This window comes from Heterodontus francisci, chromosome 17 (genome assembly GCF_036365525.1).
Source record: "Heterodontus francisci isolate sHetFra1 chromosome 17, sHetFra1.hap1, whole genome shotgun sequence".
Lineage (NCBI taxonomy): Eukaryota > Metazoa > Chordata > Chondrichthyes > Heterodontiformes > Heterodontidae > Heterodontus > Heterodontus francisci.
Genome location: NC_090387.1, coordinates 6,018,904 through 6,032,044, shown reverse-complemented (window position 1 = coordinate 6,032,044; position 13,141 = coordinate 6,018,904). Strand labels below are relative to the sequence as shown.

Sequence of the window (13,141 nt, the reverse complement as noted above, 5' to 3'; positions counted from 1 at the left end):
AGAATGGTAAAGATGTGGAACTCACCATCATAAGGAGTAGTTGAGGCGAACAACATAGATGCATTTGAGGGGAAACTAGGTAAGTATGAGGGAGAAAGGAATAGAAGGATGTGTTGATGGGGTAAGATGACACAAGGTGGAAGGAGACTTGTATGCAGCAGAGATCAGTTGGACCAAATGGTCAATTTCTGTGTTATAATTTATTTTTATTCATTCATGGGACGTGGGTGTCACAGGCAAGACCAGCATTTATTGCCCACTCCTAAATGCCCTCGAGAAGATGGTGGTGAGCCACTGCAGCCGAGATGGTGTAGTTACATCCACTGTGGTGTTAGGGAGGGAGTTCCAGGATTTTGACCCAGTGATGAAGGAAAGGCAAGATAGTTCCAAGTTGGGGTTGTGTGCGACTTGGAGGGGAACTTGCAGATGGTCGTGTTCCCACGTGCCTTCTTCTAGGCAGTCAAGGTTGCAAGTTTGGAAGGTACTGTTGAAGAAGCCTTGGGGAGTTGCGGCAATGCATCTGTAGATGGTACACATTACTGCCACTGTGCACCTGCGGTGGAGGGAGTGGATGGAGTGCCAATCAAGCGGGCTGCTTTGACCTGGATGGTGTCGAGCTTCTTGCGTGTTGCTGGTGCATCCAGGCCAGTGGAAAGTATTCCATCACACTCCTGACTTGTGCCTCGTAGATGGTGGACAGGCTTCGGGGAGTCAGGAGGTGAGTCACTTGCAGCAGAATCCCCAGCCTTCGACCTGCTCTCGCCGCCACAGCATTTCTATGCAATATACTTCTATATCAAGAATTAACTTTACAGGCCACTGACTGTCAAAACATACGAAAAAGGTTTTGTTACAAGGATACAATTGCAGGGCTATGAGCAAAAAGTGGGGGAGTGGGACTAATTAGTTCTTTCCAAGAACTGGCAGAAGCATGATGGGCTGAATGGCTCCTTCAGCATGGTACGATTCCAAAGGGTTTATTGAGTAAAACAGGAATTCTGCTAACAAAATTCTTGATGCAGCAAAACACTGATTTTGATCGAGCTACTGTAAAATATCCCTACTGTAAAAGCAGGCATAAATAACTGCAAGAGGTGACTTACACATCAGATCAATTTTGCACTGGAGGGCAGATTGTTCTCTGCTTGCAATTTTCTCAAAAGGTCAACAATCCTATAAATACTCACCAACTGTTTGAAAGTTTTCCAGTGAGTCACTCGGAAACTTACAATATTCAAAGCGCTTGATTTCATCAACCATACAGAAACATCTTTTAGGGGAATCTCTGGGATTCAGTGCAGCTCAAAGGATACATCAATGAAACAAGATACCACGGTCAATGCACAATTTTTTTTAAACATTAAATTCCTGTACCTAGGTTACTTGGCTCTCACCTCAGAGAGACCACCAGCATTGTAAGACATCAAGGCAGGACAATTTGTGAAGTGGCAGGGCTGTGAAGGAGAAAAGAGCAAACATCCAAGACAGTCAACATCACATGCTTCCTAATGGCCTCCAACAACACAGACCACTTAACTGGCCACATGCACGTAGACAAGAATGGTCCAAGGTGTTTCCCTGGATAACAGCACCCTTTTCTTTCCTGCTGAGCTTGGGTACTGAGAGGAACTTTCCACAGTATGTCAGTAGGCAAAGAAAGACCAAATAACCTGGGCTCTGACCTGACTGAACAAAGGCCCATCAATATTTACCCCCACATCACAAAAACTCTATGGAGATTTTAACAGTAGTATAATGCATAGTAAAGTCCGATGTTTAAATGAAGATTTCCACTGGAGCTTGGAGTCTACTGACCAGCTAATCCTACTGTTCTATTTTGATTTAACTATTTTATAATCTATTTAAATCTGCCTTTCGCGTTTGCTGTATTTAGAGGTCCTAAAACAAGACAGAACTTAATACACAACACACATTACAGATCAATTAGTTTCTAAAAGGCCCAGTCAACTTACAAATCTTTTTTGGAATGAAGTCACCGAGTTTTGCTTTGCCTCCCCAACAAATCCAGGCTGACTTGAACAGAACAGTGATTGCCTCTGTCACAGTTAAACCTACAACAGCACCTCTTTTATATTCCATGCCACTTAATAGCCTGAGCTACTCAGTGTGACCACTTTGTTTAGAAGCTAATTTCTCCTATAAATACACTGGTAGAAAGGAATTCCAATGAGTCATCCTGAACCTTGCCTTCTGATCTTCGAACAGTACAATTCTATCAAACATACACAATGTTCTTGCAACTAAATCCCAGAGTGTGCACACTGTCACTGAAAGCACAAGCAGGTCCATCAGTGCACAATGTGACTACACTAACTTCAGCAGCCTGGAGCAGTCACACGGAACATTCCTATCGCAGGCAGGCTATCAGCGATAAGAGCTTACATTTATATAACACATTATCACATGCCTCAAACATCCCCCAGCACTCCGTATACAAAGACCTACTTGAACATTTCTTGTAAATTTGTTATTGCATCTACAACACAACCAAGGCTGCACTTATTGCCCATCCTTAGCTGCCCCGAGGTGTTGGTGGTGGTGGAGCAGATACAAGGGGCCCTTGGATGAATTAAGTGGCCTGACATTGGCCCCAGTGCAGTTGATGCCTGTGAGCAGCAGCCAATTTTCACACAGCAAGTTCCCACAAACAATGAAATAATTTGTTTTTAGCGATATTGGTTGAGATATAAATTGACCAGGAATGCAGTGAGAACTCCCCAACTCTTCAACTCTCAGCATCCTCCCATTTATTGTGTACTCCTTTGCCTTGCTTGACCTCATCAAATGCATCACCTAGCTCTGTACACATGTAATTATATTCGTGTCTAGTCTTCCTTAACCTATCTTGCTTGAGTAGCCTGCTTACATGGATAAATCGCATAATTTCATTCTGTTAAAGACTCAGAAGTCCACACTTTTCGAAAATGAAAAGCCTCAGCACTTGCTACTTCATATGGCAAATGCAGTGTTTCAAAGAGAAAGCTCACCATCACTCTTCAGGCCATAGGGATCGGCGAAATGCGGCCACGCAAAGGTTTTCCACATCCAGAGACCAAATATACAAAAAGAAAACTGAACACTGACTGAACAGTAACTCCCCAATATCTGCCCTGAGTTTACCTGTTACTAGTATGAATCTGCATCTCCTTGATCTTCTCACATATCGGTTTCCATTCCACTTACTTTCTTAGACAGCGTATCATCTCTCAAAATGCCTCCTTTCTACGCATAAAAGCTCAAGTTTCTCCCATCTTTGGTCATAAATCAGAAATCCGAAATTAAAGATCATTCTCACGGCTCATCTCTGCACCAACTCCAGTTTTCAAATATCTCCCTTTGATCCCAGAGAACAGTAGTCAAGGTAGTTTGACCAGAGGGCTGCAGGATTTGACCATGACTTCCCAGGAGTGGTATCCCCAAGTTTGGTTATGCAGTTAGTCATTCCAATGGCTTTGTGAATTTGCTGTTCTGCATTTGTTGGACATGTTGAGGGTCAAATTTACTAAGACTCGTCGAGATCACCTTCAATTTCCTTCTTACCTCAACATCATTCATGGAGTACACTACATGCTCATTTTCCTTCGAGTGTGTATTTATGTACAAGTGTCTGCATTGCAATACATTTCATCTGCCACTACTCTGCTCGTTTACATATTTTGTTCCATTGTAATACAAGGGAAGCCTGCTGACGGACACAATAAAACATCAGGCAGCACAAGGCAGCAGTAGACCTCTGCACCAAACCCCCCTCTGCAGAACTCATTCCAGCAGTTTCAAGGGGCTTTAATGAACAACTTTCCAAATTGTGCATTTCCTTATTTTTTTTCATGTAAATCTATTTGAAATTTCACAGAACACAGATTAGAGGGCAAAAGGAAAAATCTACAGCAAGTTAGTAGAAAGCAGATAATGCTTACAGTAACAGTTGAGATTGCTTCATAAGACATGTCAAATTAATTTAAACCACTTCCTAAAAAGTCACTTTTCGTACTCCAGTAAAGGAACTTCATTGGAGAGAACACCTATTTCTATTAAAAAAAACAGCTCCACGCATACACCCTCTTTGTCAAGTGCAGTATTACTCTGCATCAAAAGTTGACTTGGAAAAATGAATAAAGCTAAGGATATCCATCAACGCATATATTAAAACTAAGTTCAGTCTTTTTTTTTTAAAAGTAACATTCAACAGAAGCACAATGTCAATAACACTGTGGTACTCAAAAGAGACATTAACATTTTGAATGAGTCAGAGAGAATTTACGAATTGCTTACCTCAACCACCCAGAAATTCATTCACTCGCTCACATCCACCCACGCCATCTGTACTGAAACATTTGCAGCATTGCATATTCACTCCCCTCCACCATTGTATTGCAAGCATCATTCCTCACAAGGATACATCAGCAACTCAGCTACAATCATACTTGACAATAGCGACACTGAACTGCAATTTGATGCTCATCAGTATTTCCCATTTTCTTTTCCAAAGTATTATCAGTCAAGTTTTGCTACTGGGATTAGCGGAGAACAAAGACAGTACCAGATGCCAAGAATCAAAAAAAAAAGTTACAATGGAGAGTTTAAACTGATGAAACATTTCAGATTACAACTCACCCAGCACTTACCTACAATGCTCACAGCTATCAGCCATGGCAGAGTGGGTGGCACTCTTGCCCCAGAGATGTTGTAGGTTCATGTCCCACTCCAATCTAAGCTGACACACCCAAAGCACTGCTGAGCGAGTGCTGCACTGTCAGAGGTGACTGCTTTCAGATCAGACGTTAAACCAAGGGGCCATCTGCCCTCTCAAGTGGAAGTAAAGGATCCCATGGCATTATTTCGAGGAGGAGCAGGGGAGTTTTCCCCAAAGCCATGGGCAATATTTATCCCTCAATCAACACTAAAAAACAGATTAGTTGGTCATCATCACATTGCTGTTTGTAGGAGCTTGTGAGTAAATTGGTTGTCGTGTTCCCTACCTTACAACAGTGGCAACACCTGAAAGTGCCACCTGAGAGTGTAAAGGCACTATATAAATGAGAGTCTTTCAATACCATGGAAATTTAGTTATGAAGGCCTTCTACATTCATTTCTGCAATTTCACCTGACAGCCCTCTCTAAGTTTCAGTGAATCACGACGTATTTGAAAGGAATAATATACAACCAATGAAGGCTAGTGCCCCACAAGGACCTGATTTTCTTTTCAAACAAAAATATATATTAATACTTAACTTGCGTTTTACAACTGAACCCAAGAACTTGTGTTCTGAAACTATCGTGTGGGGTGGAGCAGCAAGTCAGCAAATATTCACACTCCTAGGAACTCGCTTGCAAATATTGACAAACCCTTGTCCCAACCTCCAAAAGATTGCCAGCTATCCAAGTGAACATAGTCCTGTCATTGCAACAAATGTTTTACAAGTATAGAGCAACAGAAATAGCATGCTAGTCAGTCAACAAACAGACTGAATGGAAACTGATGAAACAGACAGAAATCCAATGATCTCAGACCATGCTACCCCCAAAAATCCAGGAGCCCCAGTTTGAAAACCTATGCTGTACAAATTGCCTGTGGATCCTGTGCTTCTCTGGGCGTGTTACTTTTAGACTGACTTTTAGCTCTTCCATGACAAGTGCATAATTCCCAAAAAAACACAAACAAAATGCATCACGACAGGTCATGTGCAACTGACAGATCTAAGCCATCAGCCGAGCATTTCTCACCATTCCTTTTCTTCTGCCTTCTCCAGTTCTCCTTGTTTTGGGTCAGTTCCACTCCGTGTTTTAATTTAAACAAAATATTCAACCACACTTATCATCACAGCTTAACCTAATCCTGTTCTCAACCAATGAACGCACTGGTCAGACTGCACTTCCAACAGATAGTCACACAATACTGACCAGGATCAGGTTTCAGAACAATTGCCCCTCCATAAACTTGGAGCTCAGGCAGACTGTAAACCATAAAATGTCAGCTATGGCTCAGTGGGTAGCACACTCACTTCAGGTGTCAGAGGTAGTTGCCTCACTGTCCCACTCCAGAGACTTGCACGCAATCTCTGCTGACAATCCAGGACAGTAGTGAGGGAGTGCCGGATGGTCGGAGATGCAATAGGTACATACGAATTAGGAGCAGGAGTAGGCCACTCAGCCCCTCGAGCATGTTCCGCCATTCAATAAGATCATGGCTGATCTGATTGTAACCTCAACTCCACATTCCCGCCTAGCCTCAATAACCTTTCACCCTCTTGCTCATCAAGAATCTATCTACCTCTGTCTTAAAAATATTTAGACTTTGCTTCCACAGCCTTTTGAGGAAGAGTGTTCCAAAGACTCTCAGTCCTCTGAGAAAAACATTCTCATCTGTCTTAATTGGGCGACCCCTTATTTTTAAACAGCGACCCCTAGTTCGAGATTCTCCCACAAGAGGAAATATCCTTTCCACATCCACCCTGTCAAGACCCCTCAAGATCTTATATGTTTCAATCAAGTCACCTCTTACTCTTCTAAACTCCAGCGGATACAAGCCTCACCTATCCAACCTTTCCATTCCAGGTGTGTCTAATAAACCTTCTCTGAACTGCTTCCAACGCATCTACATCCTTCCTTAAATAAGGAGACCAATACTGTACATAGTACTCCAGATGTGGTCTCACCAATGCCCTGTATAGCTTTGTATTCAATCTCCCTCGCAATAAACAACATTCCATTAGCTTTCCTAATTACTTGCTGTACCTGCATACTAATTAATCTTGTGCAATTCATGCACTAGGACACCCTCTGCATTTCAAAGCTCTGCAATCTCACCGTTTAGATAATATGCTTCTTTTTCATTCTTCCTGCCAGAATGGACAATTTCATATTTTCCCACATTATACTCCATTTGCCAGATCTTTGCCCACTCATTTAACTTATCTGTATCCCTTTGTAGTCTCCTTATTTCCACTTCACAACTTATTTTCCTACCTACCTTGTGTCATCAGCAAATTTAGCAACCGTAGCTTCAGGCCCCTCATCTGAGTCATGTTATATAAATTGTAAAAAGTTGAGGCCCTGTGACACACCACTCATTACATCTTGCCAACCAGAAAATGACCCATTTATGCCTACTCTCTATTTCCTGTTAGCTAGCCAATCTTCTGCCCATGCCAATGTTAACCCCGACACCATGAGCTTTTATTTTCCACAATAATCTTTGATGTGGCACCTTATCAAATGCCTTCTGGAAACCTAAGTACAATACATCCACTGGTTCCCTTTTATCCACAGCACATTATTTCTTCAAAGAACTCCAATAAATTGGTTAAACAAGATTTCCCTTTCACAAAACCATGTTGACTCTGCCCGACTACCTTGAATTTTTCGAAGTGCCTTGTTATAATGTCTTTAATAATAGCTAACATCGCCCCTATGACAGATGTTAAGCTAACTGGTCTGTAGTTTCCTGCTTTCTATCTCCCTCCCTTTTTGAATATAAAAGGACTTACATTCACTATTTTCAATCTAATGGAACCTTCCCCGAATCTAGGGAATTTTGGAAAATTAAAGCCAACGCATCAACTATCTCACTAGCCACTTCTTTTAAGGCCCTAGGATGAAGTCTAACAGGATCCGGAAACTTGTCAGCCCGCAGCTCCAACAATTTGCTCAGTACCACTTCCCCGATGATTGTAATTTTCTTGAGTTCCTCCCTCCCATTTCCTGATTTACAGCTATTTCTAGGATGTTCCTTGTATCCTCTATGGTGAAGACCGATGCAAAATACCTGTTCAATTCATCTGCCATCTCCTTATTTTCCCTTATTAATTCCGCAGACTCACTTTCTATAGGACCAACACTCACTTTGTTAACTCTTTTCTTTTTTTAAATATATCTGTAGAAACTATTATCTGATTTTATATTTCTAGCTCGCTTTCTCTCATACTCTAATTTTTCCCTCATTAATCTTTCAGTTGTTCTTTGCTGCATTTTATATGGTGGGTCCTCCCCTTGAAATTTCTCTCTCTCGTTGGAATGTATTTATTCTGTGTATTCTGAAATATCCCCTTAAATGTCTGCCACTGCATCTCTATTGACCTATCCCTTAAGCTACTTTGCCAATTCACTTTTTCTAGCTCTACTTTCATGCACTCATAATTGCCCTCTAACTGAATGGTTATGCAGCAATATACAACCAGCAGATTTGACTCTGTAGCTATAGATTGGTTCCAAGGCTGAGCTGCAGTGCTAGAGAATGGAGCCACTCCAGATATGTGCAGGTTGTGCTCATAATTGACATCAGTCTAGGGAAAGGGTGCTGAAACATCAGGGGCAGACTATGAACATTTCTTAACCAGGCAACAGTCACTTTAAGATTGAAACATTTGGGGGTCAAGAGAAGAAAACTTTGAGCTTTGAACAATATACTCCCCTCAGATTTTCCTCCCCTCTAGTCAAAAGGAGGACCCTTCTCCCAACACAATGGGACTTCCACAGACACAGATGAAGGCAGCAAAAGACAGACACAGACTCGATGGGCCTACTGGCCTCCTATTCTGTAGAATTTGATGAAGCCAAGGCGAAAAACAGTACACAAATCTAATTTGATCTTAAAGAATATTACTAGGGTTGTAAACAGAGATGTGAGCAGAGGCAGGATGTTTCTTCCCCAACTTGCACAAGTATAGCTCAGGCTAAAAACATAGAGTCATAGAGTCATACAGCACAGAAAAATGCCCTTCGGCCCATCGTGTCTGTGCTGGCCATCAAGCACCTAACTATTCTAGTCCCATTTCCCAACACCTGGCCTGTAGCCTTGTATGCCTTGTGCTCATCTAAATACTTCTTAAATGTTGTGAGGATTCATGCCTCTACCACCCCTTCAAGCAGTGTATTCCAGATTCCAACCACCCACTGGGTGAACATATTTTTCCTGAAATCCCCTCTAAACCTCCTGCCCCTTACCTTTAATCTATGCCCCTTGGTTATTGACACCTCCGCTAAGGGAAAAAGTTTCTTCCTATCTAACCTATCAATGCCCCTCATAATTTTGTATACCTCAATCAGGTCCCCCCTCAACCTTCTCTGTTCTAAAGAAAACAACCCTAGCCTTTTCAGTCTCTCTTCATAGCTCAAATGCTCCAGCCCAGGCAACATCCTGGTGAATCTCCTCTGCATCCTCTCCAGTGCAATCACATCCTTCCTATCGTGTGGTGACCAGAACTGTACACAGTACTCCGGCTGTGGCCTAACTAGCATTTTATACAGCTCCATCATAACCTCCCTGCACTTATATTCTATGCCTCGGCTAATAAAGGCAAGTATCCCATATGCCTTCCTAACCATCTTATCTACCTGTGCTGCTGCCTTCAGTGATCTATGGACAAGTACATCAAGGTCCCTCTGACCTTCTGTACTTCCTAGGGTTCTACCATCCATTGTATATTCCCTTGCCTTGTTAGTCCATCATTCTGAACTGTTCAGTGGCCTCAGCGAAAGAGCTGTGTCATATGAATAGGAAGATCACAGTGTTTGCTGCTTGCTGTATAGTTTGCTGACCAATAAGAGGGGGGAGGCAGCAATGGGACAATGTGTCATCAGCACTCTGTATTAGGGAGACAGAGAGGGGATAAGGGTCTTGGTCCTGATTGATAATCGATAACTCCTGCCAGAAAAGTCCACTTGAGTGGGGCGAGGACAACATTAGGCTAGACACGGACACACATACCTTGCCCGATCCTCCTGTAATAATACAACCTAACATCCACTATCCAAGCTCTCATGGGACTAATGGCCACTTTGGAAAAGGTCACAGAGAGTGTCAGGCACTCAGAATTGCAAGCCAACAAGGTGAGGAGCATCTTTAGAAGAAATTGGGAAGAATAGAAGAACAGAGAACTAAAAAGGAATAAAATGCTAATTTTACCATCAAACGTGGTCAACAGCACTTGAAACATCTGTATGTACACTAAAAAATATACTTGCAGTGCATTAGTGTTTGCAAATTGCCCTAATGTAGTTTAAACACCAACACATCAGCCATAACAGCTTATTCATGTTTACTGTCACACTCACCCAGTCCAGCAGTCACAACAGCTTTGACTATTAAATCCGCAATGTGATTATTCTCTAAAACCATTAGCCCCTCTTCAAAAGGTATTAAGTCGTCACGAGGACTGAAATAGCAAATGAAATCACAGTGGAATGCAACAGTGAAGTAACGCCTCTCAGTATCAGTATCCCTTTTTGAAAAAGGAAAAGACTAAAATTCAGAATGTAACCACAGTTTTTTTTAAATAAACGATTTGAAAAGCTAAGCATCTGACAAACACACCAATACAATCAAACCTTTATATGCTCACTGTTGAGTGTACAATTCAGCAATTCAACTGAAAAAGGGTGGCCTTAAGAGGCCCTTTCGTGCTCCTAAAAATTCTTGTGCCATGGTTCTGTAGCATCCCAGGCTCCTGGTGCTGTGAATCTGCCCAATTTACATTCCAAGACGAATTCCACAGCATCAGAACAGCAAATTACCCTCACACAAACCATTTGAACAGATTTTTGACCTTATTCCTGGCCACAGGTCTTGCCCCCAACAGTTAGAAAGGGCAAAGGTCTGTGCAGACCAACAATACACAATTGCATGATACAGGCAGGTCAAATCAGCAGTTTGCCCATTGCCGATGCAGCAGAAACATTTACACACATACTGCTATGGTACGGTTTCCTCTTAAGGTTTGCCAATATCCTTTAGGGAAGGAAACCTTCAGCCCTAACCCAGTCTGGGCTTGTATGTGACTCCAGGCCCACAGCAATGTGGATAAAACTTAACTGCCCTCTGAAGTAGCAAGCGACTCAGCTGTATTAAATGTCCTACCAGCGGTTCAAGAAGGCTGTTCACAACCTTCAAGACAACTAGGGATGGGCAATAAATGCTGACCTTGTCAGTGATGCCCAGGTCACAAGAATGAAGAAAAAAGATGCACTGACAAATCAATAAATTTTTGTCAACTAAGAATGTGGAGCCAAGGCGGGTAAAATGGAGGTGATGTACAGACCAGTCATGTACTAATTGAATGGCGGCAAAACAAGCTTGAGGAGCTGAATGGCTTCCTGTTCCTATTTTCCTGTGCAAACAAAAAATTGTCATGAAAGTTAGACCCTTTGCAGACAGCACCTCCACTACCTCGGCTACTTTATAGCACTATCACTGAAGCTGGGGCTTGCAGGAATGGCACAGTATTCTAACCCAGTGGAACAAGGACACCAAGGGGCAGAGCTTAAGTGAGTGTTTCTGATGAGACCAAACGCCCTATCCGAATGTGCAAAGATCCCATGTCACTACAGGAGGAGCAGGGAGCTCTTTTAAAATATTCGTGCCAACATTCATACCTCAAAACAAAACCAGCAAAGCAAATTAATTGGTCATAATCTCATTTACTGAGCTCAAATCAGCTGCCATCTTTATTTGCAGAACAGTGACTACACTTAAAGTAATTAATTGGCTGTGAAGTGTTTGGGACATCCTGAAGACATAAAAGTTGCTATAAAAATGCAAATTCTTTCTTCCTTTAATGAGCATTCTTTGTCCCATGAGTAACATCGCCAATTATTCTTTAGTGATTTAAGTCATATTTTTGTTAACACAGTCTGTGCTAACCATATCAGAGAAGCAGCTAGACCCAGTTAAGTCCAACAATGTAAGGTAGCTGAATGAACAGTGAAGACGTGGTCTTTAGTTGAGCAGATTTTCAACTTCAACAATGTGTATGAATTCATATGATCAAGCAGTCACACAAAGACAGGAACCTCACCACTGACCAGACCAGCAGCACAAAGGCAAAATTACACTCAATGATTTTTTCCGCACACCAAACGTTCCCCCTCACCAATGCACTGCCCCTTGCTGGGAAACGGTCCCATGACAGCCAACCTCCAGTTCCCACACAAGCTACCTGTGTTCAGGTGAGAATCTAGACAGCGAGCTTCAGTTGACTACTGGATTGCGGACAGAATTACAGATGACCTCAAACCTCCACTCAACTGACACTCACACTTGCACAGTGCAGTGGGCAGAAATCAGGTAGCAGGTATGATAGTGTAGTGGTTAGGTTACTGGGCTATTGATCCAGAGGTTTGGGCTAATAATCCAAAGAATGAGAGCTCAAATCCCATGATTTGAGTTTTGCAATTTTAGTATTTGTTTCAGTTTTTAAAAATCGGGAAATAAAAAGCTATTTTCAATAGAAGTGACCATGAACTTGTCGGGTTGTCCTAAAAACCCAACTGGTTCACCAATGTAAAAGCAAAATACTGCAGATGCTGGGAATCTGAAGAAAAAAGAAAAAAGTGCTGGAAATACTCAGCAGGTCAGGCAGCATCTGTGGAGAGAGAAGCAAAGTTAACATTTCAGGTCAGTGACTTTTCATCAGAACCAGTTGAAAGGTCATTGACCTGAAACGTTAACTCCGCTGCTCTCTCCACAGATGCTGCCAGACCTGCTGAGTAGTTCCAGCACTTTTTGCTTTTATTTTTGGTTCAGGAATGTCCTTTAGGGAAGGAAACGTGTCTTCCTCCAGTCCCACATCAACGCAGTTGATTGTTAATTGCTCTCTGAAGTAGCCTATTAAGCCACTCAGTCAAGGGTAACTAGGGATGGGAAATAAAAGTCAGCCAGTCCCCTATTTCTGATCTTCATGTTGCCCCTCAATGACATCATCCAAAAGCACAGCATTAGTTTCCACATGACACCCAGCTCTAACTCTCCACAACCTCTCTCGATTCCTCCACTGTTGCTAAATTATCAGACTGCTTCTCCTACATTCAATACTGAATGAGCATACCATTTCCTCCAATTAAATACTGAAAAAACCGAAGCCATTATTTCCAGTCCGTGCTCCAAACTCCATTCTGTAGCTACCAACTCCATCCCTCTCGATGACAACTGGCTTAAGATTAAACCAGACTGTTCATAGAAACATAAAATGGTTACAGCACAGAAGGAAGCCGTTTGGCCGTTGTGTCTGTGCCGGCTCTCTGCAAGAGTAGCTCACCTAGTCCCACAACCCTGCCTTTTCCTTGTAGCCCTGCAAATTCTTTTGCTTCAGATAATTATCCAATTCCCTTTTGAAAGCCACAATTG

At 42.3% G+C, this 13,141-nt stretch overlaps 1 protein-coding gene across 6 annotated transcripts in view; it reads right to left on the bottom strand.

The window, feature by feature from the left end:
- Window positions 1–13,141, bottom strand: part of LOC137378698 (granule associated Rac and RHOG effector protein 1-like) — a 193,619-nt gene that overhangs the window by 101,004 nt on the left and 79,474 nt on the right. The window contains exon 1 of one of the 6 annotated variants that reach the window (XM_068049045.1): window positions 1,974–2,121. The exons of the other annotated variants lie outside the window; for them this stretch is intronic. The gene's annotated coding sequence lies outside the window, so the exon portion shown is untranslated. Of the gene's footprint in view, window positions 1–1,973; window positions 2,122–13,141 lie in introns of those variants that run through there. 6 annotated transcript variants of the gene reach the window in all.